We start from the raw sequence: 21642 nt of genomic DNA on the forward strand, positions 1-21642 counted from the left end.
GAGTTTATCATCCGTGGTTAGGGCTAACTTTTGAATGATCATTCATTTATAAAGCACGTTTTCGATATGAGAAACTCACCTGCAGGTTTTTATTTTCAAAACACAGTGCGCATATGGTGAACAGACATGGTTTTTTTACTCTGTGAAATTTGACAACATTCAATTGTTGTTAGTTCCCGCTTGTGGCTTTCAGAACAAGTGCCGGGAGACTTGTTGAGCATTATATTACTTTGTTCTTGACACTTCACACTTTAAAAAAAATACAGTGCATTCAAAAACGTTATGCTACACTAAAAAATATCATAACATGAAACATTTGAAACTGCATGTACGCTGTTGTGCCGCAATAAAAGGGGCCAAAGGTGTGCGTGAAATTGAATCGTCGAAGCAAAATAAGCATTACGCATCAGTTAGTGGCTACCCAAACTGACAATTTTTTTGGGGCTCACTTGTTCACTTGTTTTATGTAGCTGACATTTTTTTTGATATTTATGTTTACTCTACATGATAAGGCTATGTTTGTTGCGAGGGAAACTAGTTTCCCGCACCTAGATTTCATCAGATCTGCGTTATAACTGCGTTGCAGGAGGCGTATGTGTGTGAGATGCCTCAATTCGGTAATACTGGTAGCTTAGCTGACTATCTAACTAATTTCCCCAACAAGATGTCATTACAAATCTATGGTGTCACTTTACATAAAGCATGCTGTACTGTTACGTCAGCTGTGACTCAATTGGTAATGGCTGTCTTGCCTCTGAGTCAAAATGTTGCTTCAAGTCCTACTTTTGAGGCTTAGCACAAAAGATCTGGGCTGAGTTTTTAGTTAAGTGATGAGGGAGTACTGCATTGTCTGAAGTACTGTCTTTTGGATTAGTCATTAAGCCAAGGCCCTGTCTGCTCTCAGATGTGGAGGTGCCGGCGTGGGACTGGGGTAAACACAGTAAGAAGTCTCACAACACCAGGTTAAAGTCCGACAAATTTATTTGATAGTAAGCCTACAAGGTTTTAGGGTTTGCTCCTTCGTCAGGTGAGTGGAGAGTTCTGGTCCAAACCCTGAAAGCTTGTGGGTTTACTATCAAATAAACTTGTTGGACTTTAACCTGGTGTTGTGAGACTTCTTACTGCTCTTAGAAGGACATGAAAGATCACACGGCACTATTTTGAATAACAGGGGTAGATTAGTATTCTGGTCAATAGTTATCCTTTAAATCAACAACACAAACATAACTGTGACCATTATCATGTTATTGATGTTAGGATCTTGCTGTGAACAAATTGGCTACTGCATTTTTCTGCTCTAAAACAGTGACAACTTAACAAAGCCCTTCATTGGTTAAAATGTATTCATTAGTCACAAGTAGGCTTACATAAACACTGCAATGAAGTTATTGTGAATGTCCCCTAGTTGCCACAGTCTGGCATCTGTTCAGGCACACTGAGGGAGATTTTAGCATAGCCAGTGCACCTAACCAGAACGCTTTATGGATGGTGGGAAGAAACCAGAGCATCTGGAGGAAACCCATGCAGACATGAGGAGAACGTGCAAACTCCTCACAGACAGTGACCCAAGCCGGTCCCTGGTGCTGTGAGGCAGCAATGCTAACCTTTGTGCAAAAGTGCTTTGGGATATTTGGACTTAATACAAGCGCAAGCCTTTTTGTTTGTTGATTAAAATAAAGCCAGTTAGCTGGAAAATTTTCAATTATGTGAATGTGAACAATGTAATATTTCTGCACGGTGTTAATTTTAGAACATTTCTTTGTCCTGTCCTGAAAAGAGGATAAACTGAACAATGTCTCTTGAGATGTGTGTATTATACAGCACAGTAAATCCACATTGATTTACAATAATTATACATTGGAATGTTTAGGCTCATTTCCTGGAACAGCTTGTTTGGTACAGGGTGCTGTGCACACTGAGGCTACAACAGGTAGAGATGTATATTTTTAAAGCCATTGCTCTACAGCTGCAATAGTTGTTACTTTCATGGTATATGTTGCACTTTTGTATCTTTTTCCCAAAGGAAGAAGGTGGAAGAGAGAATGTCTGGGCTGCGTGGAATCCTTAATTATGCTGGCTGCTTTGCTGAGGCAGAGGGAAGTGTAGACAGAATCAGTGGATGGGAGGCTGGTTTGCATGATGGATTGGGCGACTTTCATGATCTGTTGTAATTCCTTGCAGTCTTGGGCAGAGCAGGAGCCATACCAAATTGTGATACAACCTGAAAGAATGCTTCCTATGGTGCATCTGTCTAAGTTGGTGAAAGTCGTAGTTGACATGCCAATTTTCTTAATCTTCTGAGAAAGTAGAGGTGTTGGTGGGGTTTCTTAACTATAGTGTCAGCAGGGGCAAACCAGGACAGGTTGTTGGTGATCTGGACACCTAAAAACTTGAAGCTCTCAGTCATTTCGACTTCAACCCTGTTGATGTAAATAGGGGCATGTTCTTCCTTACGCTTCCTGAAGTTGATGATCTCCTTCGTTTTGTTGACGTTGAGAAAGAGATTATTGTTGCTGCACCAATTCACCAGATTTTCTATCTCATTCCTGTACTCTAAATGAGTTGGAAATCATTTGGTTTATTAGGTTTGAAATAAATAATGCTAGTTAAGCATTGTCAATAGAAAAGCTGACTTGATAAATGAAAGAACTCGATAGAGAGGCAGGATTTTGACTTCCGCACAAGAGTCAATTATAGTCCTGCAGCAGGGAAATGACTGGAGTACCTCTTTGTAAATCTGAGAGTAGCTATGATGGTAGAAATTGTTTTAATTAAGAAAATATAATGTTTCCACGCATACAGGTCAGTTTCTGAAGAAGCTGCATTGGCAGTGTTGTTAATATATGTATATTTCACTTGACCTGTTAATTACACGTTTGTTTTGAAAGTTTCATTGAAGACGCTGAACATTTACTCCAAGTACCATTATGTTTTTGTTTTAGTGTCCTTTGATTTCAGAAACATATATAGCCCTGCACCATGTACCATCTCATTGTGGTCTGTGGACTTTTTTTAATGTGTTCTTGAAGGCCAAGTTCCTGCTTGTGGATGGATGCTGAAGGTTGATTGAGATATCTATATTGATGTGTTTTTACTGAAACACGCTGGTGTTAATTCAAGGTTGTTGGAACTCACTTCCTCAGAATAGTCTTGAATTAACTTGTATGAATTAAACAATTTTTATAAAACAGAACAAGAGGCCTTTTCATGACTTTCAAATGAAATTGGCAGATAATTTGTATGAAGCAATTTTTAATTAAGAGCAATGCACTACATACCACTTAGCCTCGTGAATTATTTTCTGTATCTTTATCACAAATAGTGTAGGCCCCGTGCTGAACCATGGAATCGGGACTTGTGTTTTGCTTTATAAAATGTATGGTTTCCAACATTTGTCTTGGAATTCTCAAAGGATTTTCTGACCAGTTGCTTCCAGTAGTGGTTAAAAGAGAAGGTTTTTTTTTGTTGGGGAGTCCTTATTCTTAAGTGCATTGGTGTAAAAAGCAAGGCATGTGTCTTTGCTAGATAAAAGCAGAAAATGGTGGGAAGCCACAGCAGATAAGTTAACCTTCAGTTTATAGTAGTCATCAAAAGTGAGGTCAGATCACTCCTGGTGAAGGACTTTCGCCTGAAATATTAACTTGCCTGTAATAGATGCAAGACAGACTGTTGGATAAATGCATTGCAATGATTCTTTATTAATAACAAATTCAGACTTGAATTTTTAAATAGCAAATAGAGGGTTTTCCTAGCTTTGAAAGGTCCATTTGCTTAAGTACTTGGATTTGCATCAGTCCACTGATTCACTTAAGCAAAATGTATTGCACTTTAAGATGCAAAATGATCAGTCACTGCAATCAAAGAATCTCCTGTCTTGCCTCCGGCCTTGCATTCATAGTAAACATAAGCCTTGTCCAACACATTGCCCATACCCATATCCTAACTTGTAATAAGTGCTGTTAATCCATACCCTGTGCTCACTGATCAGAGTTGGCTTTTGGGTCTGTCAATGCCTTGATTTTATAATTCTCACCATTGTTTTCAAATCCCTCTATGGCTGCAGCTCATCCTGATCTGTAATCTCCTCCAGTCCTGTAACCTCATTCAGAGCTCTGAGATCTTTGTGCTCCTCAATTCCCATCTCCTGCACAGACAGAATTTTCATTGCCGCACCATTTGTGGTGATGTACTCTGCTGTGAGACCCTAAACTCTGGAATTTTTTTCTTTAAACCTCTCTCTACTTTATGCCTTGTTTAAGACTGTCCTTTAAAACCTACTGCATTGGCCAATCTTTTGTCATATATCAGATCTCCTTTATGTGGCTTGGTGTCAGATCTCATTTGATAACACCGGTGAAGAGCCTTGAGATGGTGACAATGTTAAAAATATTACATTAGTGCAGGTTGTGGTTGGGGAATTTATAGACCTGAGTGATAACACTCAGAAACACAGTTGTTACTGCTTGGGAAGTGAGTTCTGCTGCTGTTTTCATGTTTTAAATGTAGCCAATTTTGTTTTCTACATGGGCTGGGAGAATCAAAACACAGACTCTATCATCCATATCCTTTTTCTTCTTTTGCCACTACTTGCTCTCTGTTTTGCAGAAGGGTCATGGGGATTCCAATCAGACCTAATCGTTCATTATAAAAGTAAAACAAAAACAGAAAATGCTGGAAAATCCCAGCAGATCTGACAGCATCTGTAGGGAGAGAATAGAGCCAATGTTTGAAGTCTGGATGACCCTTCATGAGAGCTCCTATGAAGTGTCATCCAGATTCAAAATGTTGGCTCCATTCTCAAATCATTTTATCAATAAGTTTCTTACTCTTAGTTTCCAAAAGACAGGTAAGAAATCTGTCCGGTGCCCACTTGAGCTCTGAATTTTCCACTGGCCATGCTTGGGTTGGATTATAACCATTAGAATCCACTCTTAGAGGTCAACTTTTCAGTCCAATGCTATTTGGAGTGTACTGTCACTTCACCGACTACCAGGTCACAAGAACTTCACAGTTCTTTTTACAAATCTATGATAAAATAATTTAAACAATGCCTGAAAATGCTTCTTAATCTACTACCTAGATTGTTGATTGGTCAGACCCCCTTTTTTTTACAGATTCGGATATCTCAGCCACTGAATACCAACCAGCTGGTTATTCATAGATTCATTGAATACTATAGTGCAGAAGGAGGCCATTTGGCCCATCGAGTCTGCACCAATCACAATTATACCCAGGCCCTATCCCCTATGCATTTACCCTAGCTAGTCCCCATGACGCTAAGGGGCAATTCAGCATGGCCAATAAATATCAAGACTGCAGGTCATTAAAAAATACATCTTTAAATTATAAAATGCCAATCTATTCTTTAATCTCAGTCAAAATTACATGTTGTTTGTAGTTGGTTCCCTGAAAAGTTGAAGCTGTTCAACATATCTGTGCCAAATGACTTAATGCTGTTTTCTTCTCTGCAGCAGCATTGGTGACAGCTGTCAGATCATGACATTGCTTCTTTTGGTGGGTAGTGAAAAACTGAGTAGTTGGTCATTTAGTTCCATTGACAACTACTTACTGCTTTCGCTGGTTTAATCAATTTTTGACCTACCTCAGGAGCCTGTCATCTGTTTGGACCTTCTTACCTAGTGGATAAATCACTTATGCGGCATGGCATGACAACTTTGGTGAACTTTAAAGTTTATCACATCCATGTGTTTCTCGGCATTTGCCCAACCCGTAATGTTAATAAGCCATGAGTCTGGTGCTAGTGAACTTTAGACTGACATTCCAGCAAGATCTTTCGGGTCTCCAATATTTTCCCCCATCATTAACATGTAGTGTGAGACAATCGTATCTTAGAAAATGTGCTCGTTTATTTTGTCATTCGTTTGCCAAATTAGCCAATTTTGCACTTATTGTGAGGAGCATCCCAGCTTTGTTGTTAAATAATTCCAACAGAAGTGTCTGAACCGGAAAAAGAGAAGAAATATTTATTCAAGGGATGTGGACATCACTGGGATGGCGTGTATGTGACATGCTAAACTCTTTACAACGCTGGCTTGGCTGGCCGTTTCAGAGGATAGTTAAGAGTCAGTCATGTTGCTGTATGTTATGGGTAACATTAGTAGATCACTATTTCTGTGAAGTTCCTTCTAATATCTAAGCTTAGTTTATTTTTCACAGGTTTTAGTATTTCCTACCTTTCAACAACAAGAACCTATATTTATACAGCGCCCTTCAATGAAATATCTCAAGGCGCTTCCATAGGAGCACTACCAAATCAAGTAAGACACTAAGCCACGTAATGAGATATTAGGGCAGAAGTTTGGTCAAAGAGGGTGATTTTAATTTTCTTTTGTTCAAAACAAAATATTATGGATTTAATTCGTTTATGTCAATTAATATTTTATATCCTTAAATACGGAGTGGAGATGTTCAGCATTAGGGACACCAAATGCAGGCTTTCTGGAACAGCTCCTTTCAGTCGCTGAGTGTGGTCCAGAGCTAATGATTTCCTGTCATTTTAATTTCGCACCTTGCTTCACCTTTGACCTTTCTGTTCTTGGCCTACTGCTAACTTCATTTGAAGCTCAACAAAAGTTTGAGGCACAGCACCTCATCTTTCAAAAAATGCACAGATGGCTTTCTGAACTTAACACTGAGTTAAGCAATTTCAGACCGCAATCTTTCTCTTGTTTTATTTCCATTTCTTTGACTGTTTCAGTCTTGCTCTTGTTTTTGCTTGCGGATGGGAATTGTTTATCATTGTGCAATTTGTATCTGCTCTAGGCAAATTGTTTATTCCACCACCCCCCCACCTTTCTCTTGTCCCATCATCACTGACCCTGCATGACTAGCTCTCTTTTGTCATTTAATTTCTCCTGTCTTCCGCCGTGTCGTAGATCTTCCCTTTTGTCCTTTTTGTTCACACCTTTTCCCAATTTTACTTGCTTAAAATCTTTTAAACTTCTATTTTTTCTGGCTCTGATGAAATGTTACAAACCTGAAAGATTAACTCTGTTTTCCTCTTCAAAGATGCTACTGAACAGACTTTCTAGAATTTCCTCTCTTGAATCAAGAAATATTAATCCTTGAAGTTTTGGTGTATCAATTGAAAATTAACTTATGGATAGAATTCCACAGAATTTACAGCCCAGAAAAAGGTATTTGGCTCAACTGAGTGTTTGTATTCCATAGGAGCTTCTTCCCAGTTTATTACAAGAACTACAGAAGGCAGGCATCCACAAGGCACGATGATCCCAAAGTCTCAGTGGATTGAGACGCTTTTCTATTCTATGTCTTGGCTTAAACAGGCAATCATGAAGGAATCTCTCCCAACCAAACTCGAGTTGCCTGTGTACAGTGAAATTGGACATTTGCTGCATTGAGGATGACTGGGTCTCCCTTCAGGGATATAGTGTACTCCATTGCTTGAGAGGCCATTTGGTACTTTTATAAGTATCAAGATTGATTTGATGAAAACATTGGGATATTCCAGAAACGCAAACCAGGCTCCCATCCATTGACTCTGTTTCCACTTCCCACTGCTTTGAAAAAGCAGCCAGCATCATCAAGGACCCCACATATTCTGGACATACTCTCTTCCACTTCCATCAGAAAAGACACAAAGGTCTGAAGTCACATACCAACTGACTTGAAAACAACTTCTTCTCTGCTGCCTCTGATGACTTGTCATTAAGGTAAATCCAGTGAAGCACAATGCCAGCCTAAACATCTGCAGGACTACCAGTGCAAGCTCTCGGAGATGTCAAGACATTTTGGCTGAATCGGAAGGCAGGATAAAATGGTTGAGAGCTTAAAGGTGTCCAGATGACCAACCTATCCTAGTCCTCCATACCAACGCTATAGTTAAGAGAGTCCACCTACGCCTCTACTTTCTCAGAAGGCTAAGGAAATTCAGCACGTTCACTACGATGTTCACTAACTTTTACAAATATACCATAGAAAGCATCTATCTGGATGTATTGCAGCTTGGTATGGCTCATGCTCTGACCAAGACTGCAAGAAAGGGTTGTGAATGTAGCCTCAGCCATCACCTAATCCAGGCTCTCATTCATTGACTCTGTCTACACTTCCCACTGCCTTGGAAAAGCAGCCAACATAATCAAGGACCCCATGCACCTCAGATGTACTCTCTCCCACCTTCTGTCGGGAAAAAGATACAAAATTCTGAGGTCGTGTGCCAATCTACTTGAACGGCTTCTGCAAGCTGAATTTTACTGTTTCATCACCAATCCTTGATGCTGATGATCATCACTACTCACAGAAAACATCCAAATTCTAGAAAGATGAGCAGAGCACTTTAACTACGTCCTTCATTAGTCATCAATGAAGCAGTGGTCAACAGGTTGCCATCAGTTGCTCTCTCGATGATTCTCCCACAATGTTAGGAACAGCAAAAACAATCAAACTTGTGTCTAGTGACAAAGCTTCAGGAACTGATGCTATTCAAGCTGAGGTCTACAAGATTGGAGGTAAATGCCTGCTGAAGAAGCTTACTGAACTCTTTCAGTGTATGTAGCAACAAGGAACCATCCTGCAACAATACAAAGATGCTTCCATTGTCTCCAAGTGGAAGGGAACTCCTCAATCTTATGAAAATCACAGAGGAATCTTACTGCTTACCTTTGCTGGCAAAATCTTCACCAAAATCTTTTTGAATCACTTAGTGCAACACCTTGCTCTGGATCTGCTGCCAGAGAGTCAATGTGGTTTCAGAAAAGGATAGATGATCTACTAACCTGACCAAGGCCTTTGACACAGTCAGTCATGAATGCTTTTTGGAGGTAATGGAGAGACTTAGCTGCCTGTGGTTTGATAGTTCCATGACAATATGCTCACACACACCCCATATGATGATAAGTCCTGTGACCTATTCCTCAAGTTAGTGGAGATGGTGGTGTAGTGGTAATGTCACGGAACTAGTAATCCAATGCCCATGGTCAATATTCTGGGACCATGGGTTCAAATCTCACCATGATACCCGGTGGAATTGAAATTGTAAATGTGGAATATAAAGCTAGCCTCAATAATGGTGACAATGATAACAGTCATTGTTGTAAAAACCCATTGAGTTCACTCGTGTCCTTTTAGGAAAGAAATCTGCCATCCTTACCTGCTCTGACCTACATGTGACTCCAGACCCTAAATTGTCATCAAAAGTAACGTAGTAAGCTAGTTGGTAAGCACTATTTAGGAGGCTTGATGAGTCCTGGGAGAAGCTTGCTCACTTATTCAAGATAGATGGAGAACTCAAGGGGAGGCAATCCTGAATCAGCAACCCCTTCAAAACTCGGTCATCTACAGTATCCTGTCTAATTTGCTGCAGAATCTTCCTTGTGTAGATCAGCCTTTAGCAGTCACCTATGTACCCTTCAGCCTGCTCCAAGCACTCCAGATGATGAACCTGTCATCCTTACCTGGGAGGATGAACAAGAATAGTGCATAATTCAAATAATTTGGAGATGCTGGAGTTGGACTGGGATGGGCACAATAAAAAATCCACAACACCAGGTTAAAGTTCAACAGGTTTATTTGGAATCACAAGCTTTTGGAGCACTGCTCCTTCATCAGGTGAGTGATGAAGGAAGAGTGCTCTGAAAGCTTGTGACACCAAATGAACCTGTTGGATTTTAACCTGGTGTTGTGAGACTTCTTACTACAATTCAAATGTAAGGAGTTAGCCACTTAAGCAGCTGACCTGAGAGCACAGATAAACATTTGGTAGTGTTACAGAACTTATTATTGAAACATGACTTGTAGAAGGGCAAGAATGGAAGCTCACTACTGCATTTTTTTATGGCTAGAGGTGGAAATTAAAAGAGGACAGTTTGGTCATAGTATTGGCTAAAGAAACAATTGCAAATACAAGGTTGGATGGTATGCTGTAAGGATGATGAAATGAAGCTATATGGGTGGAACTGAAGGCAGTCGCACTACTGGGATTCTATTTTTGACCTCTAAACAATCAGAGGAAGATAGAAGAATAGATGTGTGGTCAAATTGCTGAGAAGTGCAGAAACAACAGGATAGTCAAAGGTTTCAAGTACTCGCATTAACTGGGATACAATCAGTGTGAAAGGTGCGAGAAATGCAGTATACTTAAAATCCATTCGGGAGAATGTATTCATCATGGCTAGCAAGTCCAATTAGAGAAGGAGCAATTCTTGTTTCTTTAAGGGAATGAAGCAGGGCAGGGGTACTCGTGGGAGAACATTTTGGTGGTAATTCTTATAATGCAGCTGGATTTAGCATAGTTCTGGCAAAGGACAAGGATGGAATAATTGGGAAAAGTTTTAAATTGGGATAAAGGCTGTTCAAAACCGAAGGGGAGAAATAAAAATATTTCTTGAATACAGTGCTGATGTTTTACTTGCAAGATTTAGAAACATATGGACATTTTATAATGTTTATAAATTTAATAGTATTTGTCAACATTTTAAAAAGGCAATTTGTATTGAAGTTGAAATACTAATTGAAAAATTTAAAGTTCGTTTTCATAATCTTGCACTGATCTGAAAATTTTAAAATATTTAAAGCAATGTCACATCTACTCTTTAATTGCTGTATCTGCAAGGTGATATTTCCCACTTGCCTTAATGTGGAAAAAAAACTGTACAAATTTGTGGCTGCTAAGTTCTACTAAGTCAACCTAATTTGGCTGAAAACATGGGCACGTTCCTTTTGGAAAGCTGGTGTGAATATTTGGAACCATTTTTGGAAATGTTTCTGTCACAGCCGTGAGACTGTGGATGCTTGTGTGGAGAAAGGTACACGATCAAACAAAGGAGATTAACGAGTTATTGGTTCAAATTGAATTTTTGCGTTATTACAGCCTGATGCAGAAAATACCTCAACTGCAGAGCAGAGAAAAGTTGAAATGTTTTCCTGCTTTGTTTTTCATTTGCTGTCAAACACTACCTTTGAGTGGCGAGATGGCATAATTGACGTGTTGCTATGATTGAGGCAGAGTCTTGGCTCAACCAACCAACCCACTGGTCTTGGCAGGTTTCCCAAACCCAAATTCAGCAGCATTTGATTGTTGAAATAAAGTTGTAAGTATATGCAGTGGCTAATTATTTTGTGTCAGATGGGCAGAGGATAAAGGCAGAATGTTGTTTTTTTTGGGGCGGGTTAATCAATATTATGGTCCGCAACTTGTTGAGCAGAATTCAATATTTTTATACAGTGACGTATAACAAATTTCACAGTCAGGGTGAGAGAGAATTGCTGAAACTCCTGTTCCCTTCCCAACTGTCTGCAGACAGCAAGCTTTTGAGAGGAAGGGGTGTGTGTTTTTTTTTAGTTCCTGAGTGTGTGGACAATATGAATAACTAGCAACAAGCTTTTTGTGGGTTTAAATAAAGAGGATTATTCTAGTGCTCAGCCTGAAATCTAAAACTATGGCCCTCACTCATACATTTGCTTATTGGTGGATTTGAAGAGGAACAGGATTGTAGACCGTGCCACATTACAGCCTCCAGTTTTCTGAAAATTAATTTACTGGATGTAAGTGTCTCTGGCAAGGGCATTTATTGCCCATTCCTAATTGCCCTTGAAGATGGTGGTGAGCTGCAGTCCGTGTGGTCTGGTACATTCCCTGGTTGAACTGCTGCAGTCCATGTGCTTTGGTACATCCCCAGGTTGATGATGACCCACCTTCAGAAGTTCAGTCTAATTTTCCCATCTCATTATATGGCTTGGTGTCTGATTTCATTTGACAGCTCTTGTCAATGGCCCTGTTTGGAAGGGTGTTCCAGAACTTCGATCCTGTGACATTAAAGGAACAGTGATATATTTCCAAGCCAGGGTGCAAGTGACTTGGAGGGGAGCTTGCAAGTGGTGGTGTTTTTTTTAAGGCATAGGTGTTACAGCCCTTTCTGCAGTTGCAGTGAGCATTGAACAATTACAGTGTGACAAAACATGGCTGCCTTACCATGTTTTCCTTACAACGATCTTGGATTGGTTAGTCACATCCTGTTTATTGTCTCCATTAGACAGTGAGGCGGTTTTTAAATATGTAAGCCAGGTCACCTGATCTTTGGCTATCTTTGCAGCATGTTGAAATGGGCTGTTTTTAAGAAAAAATAAAGAATCCACTTTGAATATAGTTCATACCTTGACGATTAGGAATATGATGTCTTTACTGGATGTAACATAGATATTAATGAAATGATAACTCCAGAATTATTGTGGAAAATATGTAAGATAATAGAATCTTGATGCAATGATTTGACTGGTGTAACAATGATTACCATATCTAACTGACCAGTGCATATTTGACTGATTAATACATGTCAAAATATAGCAATCTCTGATGTGTATTCCTGATCCCATGATTTGCTATGTGAATATCACATTAAATATTTGATAAATTGGGTGTTCAGCTCATCCACTGATTTTGCTTGTGAGAATCATAATTGTTTGTTTTGTTGAAAGTATAATTTGATTTGATTTATTATTGTCACATATATTAACATACAGTGAAAAGTATTGTTTCTTGCACGCTATACAGACAAAGCCTACTGTTCATAGAGCAGGAAACAAGAGCGCGCAGAATGTAGTATTACAGTCATAGCTAGGGGGTAGAGAAATATCAACTTAATGCAACGTAAATCCATTCTGAAGTCAGACAGCAGCAGGGAAGAAGCTGTTTGAGTTGGTTGGTATGTGACCTGAGACTTTTGAATCTTTATCCCAACAGAAAAAGGTGGGAGAGAGAATGTCCAGGGTGCATGGGGTCCTTGGTTATGCTGGCTGTTCTGTCTAGGCAGTGGGAAGTGTAGACAGTGTCATTAGATGGGAGGATGTTTTGCATGATGGACTGTGTTACATTCACGACCTTTTTGTAGTTTCGTGTGGTCTTGGGCAGACAGGAGCCATACCAAGCTCTGATAAAACCAGAGAGAATGCTTTTTATGGTGCACCTATAAAAGTTGGTGAGAGTCAGAACTGATAGTCAAATTTCCTTAGTCTTTTGAGAAAGTAGAGACATTGTTGGGCTTTCTTAACTATAGTGTCGGCTTGGCGGGATCAGGACAGGTTGTTGGTGACCTGGGCACCTAAAAACTTGAAGCTCTTGACCATTTCTACTTCATCCCTGCTGATGTAGACAGGGGCATGTTTTCCACTATGCTTCCTGGAATTGATGACAATCTCTTTTGTTTTGTTGGCATTGAGGGAAAGATTATTACTGCTGTAGTCGTTCACTAGATTCTCTATCTCTTTCCTGTACTTTGTCTCATTGTTCATATGTTCGATCATGTAAAAACTGAGTTGATAATGGAAAATTGATCATTACAAATGACTGCAATAGAACAGTATGAGGTGGGTTGTAGTTTTCAAAAGCAGGTTTGGATCTGTGTAACAACTAAATATTGAACTTTTAGTATACCTCCAGTATAAAATGCCATAAGACACTCCACCGAAAAGTTGACAAACCAAATTTGACATCGAGCTATGTAATAATCTAACAGTGTAATGATTAGAAGAACTTCTTCTGACGAAAGGCCATTATCGACCTGAAACATCTAACTCTGTTTCTCTCAGACTCTGCTGGACCTGCTGAGTATTTCCAGCAGTTTGTTTTTATTTCTGTTTTCCAGCATCTGCAGTATTTTGCTTTTGTGCCAAAGTTCAAGATCCCATTGGATTTGGGTAGGGTGGAAACCACATGAACTATCAACAAACTGTTTTCAGAGTTTGGAGAAGCGAACAGCAGGTGAAATGTCTGCAGTCCAGAAGCTGTTTGAGGATAGAATATCAGAGGATGCAGTGACGGAGGGCTTTTTGTAGGAATTAGTATTTCTATTGTTTCAGGGGACCTGGCCAGCATTCATTTTCTGCCTCTAATTGTCCTTGAATTGAGTGACTTGTTAGACCATTCAGAGGGCAGTTCAGAGACAACAACATTGCTGTAGTTCTGGAGTCTCATTAGGATGGCAGATTTCCTCCCAAAAGAACATTAGTTATGTTTTTATGACAACTGACAGTTGTTTTGTGGTCACCATTACTGGGGCTAGCTTTAAATTTTACACTTTTGTATTAATTGGGTTTAAATTCCACAAGCTGTCATGGTGGGATTTGAACCCATGCCCTCAAATAATTAGCATGGACAACTGGATTGCTAGTCCAGTGATGTTACCTTGGCACTACTGCCTCCTCTAGTTTTAATCTAGTTGGCGTACAAAGTCATTTGCAGGGTAGAAAGGTGATGGCACTGTTGGAGAATACCATAAAATTCAGAAGCAACAGATGATTGCTCCTGTAACATTCTGACCAGGAACAGACTGAAGCTGAAGAGCCAGTAGGACCAGTGGCCCGCTACAGACTCTGCTGTAGTCTGAAGCCTCCCAATAATAGCTATGGCAGAGCAAGGGCAGTGGACTGATCAAAATGTTGCACAAGAGCAGTAAATCAGTGACAAATTGGGTCTGATGGTATAACCAGTAAAATTTGGAACAGCTATAACTACTTGATGTTGAGAGCACCTCAGGAATTTGAAGCCAAGTTGAAACATGTTCATCTTGATATGTCCAAACTCCAAGTCTCAGATCCAAAAATAGATTAGAGACGGAAGCCAAATCTTACAATGTAGTTCAGTGCTGAAACGTGGTTTTGATGTCCAATGAAGTCCAAAAATTTGAAACAGCATTTGAAAGAGAATCCAAAGTCAGGTCTTTTTCGTATCTTGACCAGAGGTCACAAGGTTGGGTCAGGGAATGGAGTTGAAGCATCAGGAAGAGGACGAAAACTAGTATACCCACAGTTAGAATTCGGGAACCTTAATGAGCAAAAAGAAGTAGGAGGAGAAAGAGCAATCGATGACGGCACCAGGGTGGTGGGATGGGCACAGGTAGACATGTGGAGTGAGGGGGCCTGCAGGGAGCCAACTGCCCAGGCACCATTTTGAATAAGGAAGAGATGCTGAGTGGTGTGCAGTAGATGTTTCTTCATTTCCCATTAATGACATTAGTGGTCAAACTAGCAAATAACAGCAACTTAGATCTTTATCTTTCAAAAAATATAAAAACATCTCCCAGTACTGTTGCAGAGATGGATCCTGGCAAAACTGGCCATTGATATTCACAGGAGTGCCCAAAAGTTTGGGAAAAGAGATGGGTTTTAAAGAGAGCCTGAAGTACTGATGAGGAAGTGGAGGAGTTTAAGGTGTGGGACCTAAGTGGTTAAAGGAGAGTTCAGAGAATGGGTCGTTGGGCTGGAGAAGGTTAGAGATGAGAAGCAATGAGCCTGCAAAAGAACTTAAATACTAAGATAAAATATTAAACTTGATTTGCTGAGGGATCAATCAGAAGGATAAAAGTAATGGCTGCATGTGGAATAGAATAGAGTTGGCATTGTTTGGATATTCAGAAGTTCTTCTTCAAAGCTAGCAAATCACAAACTAAACAGATTCTCTCTCATGCCTGTTATTTGTTCTCCTTGACTAGAAGTGTTGAGTAAACTCATCATTGGGCAATGTCACATCTGTCTTGATGTCTCACTAAATAACAAACAATGTGGGGATGCTGGCACTGAATTGGTTTATTTGGTAGTGCTTCCAAATACACCTGTTGGACTGGTAACCTGGTATTGTGAGATTACTTACTGTAAGTAACATACCACTGGAAGTGGTTAGAAAATTCTGCTACCTTGCATTTGGCCTTATTCTCTCATTGGATGAGTGTCACTGGCTAGGCCAACATTTTTATTGCAAATCCCTAATTGCCTTTTGAGAAGTTAGTGGTGAGCTGCCTTCTTTAATTGCTGCAAATCACATGGTTTATGTACATCAGCAGCGCTGTGAGGGAGGGAGTTCCAGGATTTTGACACTGTCACTGCAGACTGCAATGACGGGCAATTTGTCTCTTGATGCAGAATTGATTTAAACATAAAGAAAGTAGCAACCATCTTAGGCTAGCTCTCAAAATGTGCATCAAACTGGCTCTTGGGACCACGCTGTGGGTTAATGAAGCTTGTGTTCTCAGCCCCTTGTTGTATGGCAGTGAAATATGGATGAATCAAAGCTATCAAGATAAAAAACTCAACAACTTTAAACTTTTGCTGCTTGCAGTGCATTCGGGTTATTTCATGGAAGGACAAAATCGCAAATATGGTAGTTCTCTCAAAGGCCAAATCCTGCAAGCATGTTGGCACCAATCAAGCAGGAGTGATATTCCTGGCTAGGACGTGTTTGTAGGATGGAAAATATTCACATAATGATTTTCTGTACGGCAAGGTCGTTGGTGCCAAACGACTAGTCAAATGCCCAAATAGCCACTTCAAGAATTTTTGCAAGTGTGACATGAAGGCTCTAAATGCTGATTCATGCACTTGGGAAACAGCTGTTGACTGAGGAAAATGGCAGCATCAACTGGGGGCAGCATGAGTCACTGTAATGATTAGTGGTCATAGCAGCTTGACGGCAACTGAAAACAACAAACTACAATGACATCAAAAAGACCACTTCACTTCAGGCAGCACTATGGTGGAACCTGCCTTTTATGGATTGGTTTCTTCAGCCGTCAGCAAAATTACACCATTTGAAGCTACCCCATTCCCACAGATTTGGTTTGCTGCATGTCCATCTTGTATAACTGAAGAATGCTGTTGGCACTGCATTTCCTTTTAACATTATGGAGACTACACTTCCATAAGCATATTATGAGCTGCATAGTGCTTTGGCACATCCCAAGGTTTTGAGAGGTGCTATATAAATGCTTTCACATGGTAAGTGAAGATGGTGCTGACATGGCAACTGTAATATTTAATTACTGAGTGAGCCTCCCTGAATGTTGAACAATATGTAATTTGCAAGCAAATTTTCATGATAAATATTATACCCTACATCTGATCCCTGGATCTCACAATCACGCAAAAGAAGGCCTTTTGGCCTGTCATGTTATGTTGGCTCAATGAAGGAGCAATTCACTTGCAGTCACTCCACTGCCTTTTCCTTGGAGCCCAGCAGATTCTCCCTTTTCAAATGATCCAGTTCCCTCTTGAAATTGACCCTGCCTCCACCCAAGCCCTCAGACTTTGCAGTCTAAATCCCAATTATTTGCAGTGTGAAAAATCTTCTTCTCAAGTCGCCATTGCGTCTTTTGTCAATAACCTTAAAACTGTGCCCTCTCTTTCTTGCTACTTCCACGAACGAGAGTAGTTTTACTCTCGCTACTGTGTTCAGGTGCTCGTGATTTTGAATCATGTCAAATCTCCTATTCTCCAACGGAATGGCCCCAACTTCTCTGATCTGCCCGTGCAACTGAAATTTCTCACTCCTGGAACCATTCTTGTGAATTGTTTCTGTAACTGCTCTAATACTTTCATGTCATTCCGAAAGTGTGGTGCCCAGTTGTCCCAGTTGAGACTGAAGCAGTGTTCTATACAAGTTTAACACATCTTACTTGTTTTTGTATTCTGTGCCCCTCTAAATAAAATCTAGGATGCTGAATGCTTTTCAACTTGCCCTGCCACCTTCAATGATTATGCACATATATAGGCAGGTCCCTCTGCTCCAACATGCTCGTTGACTGTGTTACTTTGTTTTTAACAAAATGCTGATGTTAAAATGATTACTCATTTCACGGTTGCTACAAAATAAATGCAAAAGTCATTGAATTTGCCTCCTGACAAATGCATAGTCTTTCTCTACATTATGGACATTTTGCTTACTTTGTTATTGACCTGAAGACGAATTGTTGGCAACTGAAGCACTGAATGAGCAAATCCGCATTCTTGCTTGCAGGGTTCTGAGATCATTGCATCTGCACACTTTAGCTTTCCTGGGGCTCAATTTCTTGTGTTTACAATCTTATTACAAATGCACATTGGTGCTTCTATTTAGCTGGTTTTCCACTGTGTACCTCTGTGAAAAGAGTGGGAGAAGCATTTACTGTAAGAGCTAAGAGCTCTTAGGAGGCTATTTAAATTGGAGACAGTGTAGCAGCGCAGCATCATGTTTATGATTCTTTAATCCTCGATACCAGATGCGTTATTGAGCACTGCTGCTGAATATATGACAATGATTTAGTACATGCATATGGTGGAGGTTACTGCACTGGTGTAAAACTAACAAGGCACGGAATAGAAGCTTTGCTGCAAATTGTGAATGGTTTTCATTACTCAATAGCTGTTACAAACATAAAATGAAACAGGTAACGTTTTTGCTTTATTGTCCTTTGAGTTTTTTTTTTGGTAACCTCTGCAGCAGGCATCATATTAATATTTGTTAAAATGTATGAGGAGAAAAATGCATGGAATCATAAGGATTTTAGAGCAAACTATTATGATGATAACCTGTCAAATAGGACGTATCAAGGTTTGTTGTTAGAAACTGCATCTTGGTATAATAATAATGCTGATGCATGAAGTTTTTGGTATCACTAGTATTCGTTACAAATTTTTATGGGTTTAGTTTCCAACGGTAGGTACTGCGTTTTGAGTTAGGTTCTGGAAGTTAACTCATCAGAGAAATTAATATTTTGTTGTAGCTTTCAAAATATGAATGTTTTCTGTTCTATCTTTAGAATCTCCGACCATGCTGCAACTCAAAAAGCATGAGAAACTGAAGGTTAATTCTGTGTTTTGTTCTAGACCCAGTTGACATTAGAACTGCATTGCTGTAAAATGGAGTACTCATAATGCTGCACTGTAATGTTTAGCATCTTATACTGTACTTAATCCTGTGAGTATCCTCTATGCTGGGAAAGTCTGCATTGTTCCTCAGCTGAGGGATTGAATATTCAAGAATTAAATTCTGGAATCCATTGGAAATATTTGAATAAATGTAACTATTTTGTGATACAATTTTTATGTTGATTTATGAATGCTGCTCTGCAGTCTTTTGCTTGGACACAAAAAGGATTGAATTACTTAATTCTTTTGAACAAAATGTTAAGAGATGCATATTTCAGTTCTGTGTTGATAGAAAGGGTAATATTTTTATTGTAGTGGGTAGCAGCCCTGTCTCTGAGCCACAGCTCTGGGTTCAAGTCCCACTCTGGGATTTGCTGGCCATGGAAGGAGCATTTACAGTGCTGCCAGACAGGTTGTCTTAAGTTGTAAATTCTCCCAACATATGCCCTTGATGGCAGTAAGAAAGGAGAGATTCCTGCTCATTCTTGTGATGGAAAGAAAATTGAAGCCTTTACCACAAAGTATGCTAGTGAGTGGGCTGTATGAGTGGCCTCCTTCATCTCAGTGAACTGCAAGATTGGATTTGGAGATGTTGATTAATTATGACCCTATGAATAAGATGGAATACATTTAAATCATGCTGAATATTTCAGAACGTGTTATAGAAAATGCTTAATCATTCCTATATTAATAGAACTATATCAACATCAGATGGTAAAAACAAAAAATATTTGACTGCACAACATTACAATCAATGTTGTGTGTAGTCAGGAGGCATCTCACTTGCTGTTGCTTTACATATCACTTCACTCATACCAGTAGGAAAAGAAACCATGTGGACAAACATCAGTGGAATGTAACAATCCTGCATGTGGGCAGAGGTCAACAAAAGATCTCATGGGCTGCACTCAAACTCCACATGGGCCACATGTGGTCCCTGGGCCACACTTTGCCCACCACTGCTCTACCAGGGTCCTTTTATAGTTCAAGGTTACAACATGCACGTAAAGCGTATTTTGTCACAGAATTCTGACTCTTTGGGAAGTCAGTTGCCTTGATGACAATAGCATGGGGTTTGATTCCCGTCCCAGCTGAGGTGGACTTGGAGTCTGCCTCCTTGCTCTACCCATCATGGAGATCACGGTGCTGTCGGTCGGCCCTTTCTTTGAGCAGAGAATGCAAGAAGAAGAATATTTTTGGATAACAGTGAAATGAGATTCAGCCTTGTTTCAAAATAAATGATTTGTGCAGTCTGAAAAAATGCTTGTTGGCTGCTTTATTCTTTGCATTTTTGTCGAGGTTCAGCCTCCAAGATCATTTTGACCATCCAGCCGTCAATACATTTCTTTATACTGAGTTTTCGTTTCCTGTCCGTTATTGCTGTTTACTGATTGTAACTCATGGCCACAGATGGGCATGATTTAGCAAAATTTCATGTTCTGAACCATGACAGTTTCAGTTGTTTGGACTGGTTTCTTCTGTACAACTGATTCCAAGGTTGCTGTTGCCCCAAAGTACATTTGTTGTTGGTGTCCTACTTGATTTTCCGTGGTGCTTTCACATTTCTCAGATAGTTAATGAAGTGTTAACGTATTTTGTTTAAAGGAACATACAAGACTTCGCGAAGGTTATTCTGATGGGGTTAGGTGAAAAATTCTCAGGAGGCACTCGTGTGGAGCGTAAAGCACAGCACTGAGTAGTTGGTCCAAATGGCCTTTCTCAATGCTGTACATTAAGTCTGGGGAGAACAAATCAAATTGAATCCTGTTAATTGCACCATGTGGATGAAGGACAGTGTGCTTGTCTTGGATTTGTGGTCTGTTGGTTGCTGTGTGACATTGACCACATTAGAAGGAGTGAATTGGCTCCCCTCTATTTAACCTCCTTGGTTGGTCACAACAAAGGTTTAAGTTTCTTTTTCACATGGATATGCCTTTTCCAAATCCAATTATATTTGGCTGTTTATGCAATGAACAATAAGGAGCCAATCAAACAAGATCATCTTGAATTAAGGAGTGAATTTATTAGCCATTAAAGCTGAGGAAAAAAATAAAAACACACAGATATCAGAATTAAGGGAAATCAGCATCCAGTTGAAAAAAAAATGAAGAATACATGATTAAATATTCTTTGCTTGTCCTTGAGATATAGATTGTTAAACTCTGCAGCCAATTTGGATTAGCTAGTTTACGTGGTCAGATGTTGCAGTTATTATGAGATCTCGGTTTGTTGGTAGATTTCTAGTTGTCTTCCGAACTACTAACACACTTTTTTCCACAAGAGGAAGAATGCGCAAATTTTCAGTCTGTTTCTTCTGCTAAAAGCGTGATTGATGCTACATCTGTTGCTTGCAACTTCTCTGCAGTGTGGACAACCTGGCCGATTTATACTTCATCTATTATGTATTTCCAGAGTGTTTTGGGTGGGTCAGTCTGAAACAGTCATCATTTCAATATGCAACAACTTTGCTTTTTATGTCGTTTCCTTAGATAATGATGAGTTTTGATGAATCTTTGAATTATGCTCAATGTCCCTCTTTGACACTATGCCCAGTGTGACTTGTTTGCTTTTCCACCTTCCGCTTGGAAGGTGGCCTTGCTGTCTCATTTCAAGTTGTAAAATTTTCAGTCAATTGAAAGTTTGGAAATTATATCTTAAAAAATAAAGAAGCATAATCTCATGCCAGTACGATGAAATACAGTTAACCCATTTACCTTAGCCGTGAATTCATGACATGTGCTAGTTGCAACCTAAGTTAAACACCCCGACAAGCTGAACCAGTTTAGTGCCTTCGGTAGATTGCAGTTCTAATGGCAGAATGCTGTTTCATGGAACTGACAAATGGGTGTTTCGTCACAATTTGATTCAAGCAATCAGTTTTTATTATGAGGCAGCTAGTTACTTAATACTTGAGTTAGTGAATCTCTATTTGATGAATTTGGTGTGAATGGATTCCTGTGTGTCTCTATGCTCAGTTGGAAGTTACATTTC

The 21642-nt window shown here is 39.7% G+C and overlaps 1 protein-coding gene across 4 annotated transcripts in view; it reads left to right on the forward strand.

Annotated features, from left to right (window-relative positions):
* mast2 (microtubule associated serine/threonine kinase 2) overlaps positions 1 to 21642 on the forward strand; it is a 405638-nt gene that overhangs the window by 399 nt on the left and 383597 nt on the right. The gene's annotated exons all lie outside the window — the stretch shown is intronic.

The sequence above is a fragment of the Carcharhinus amblyrhynchos genome, chromosome 9 (assembly GCF_965287045.1).
Source record: "Carcharhinus amblyrhynchos chromosome 9, sCarAmb.v2.hapA, whole genome shotgun sequence".
NCBI lineage: Eukaryota > Metazoa > Chordata > Chondrichthyes > Carcharhiniformes > Carcharhinidae > Carcharhinus > Carcharhinus amblyrhynchos.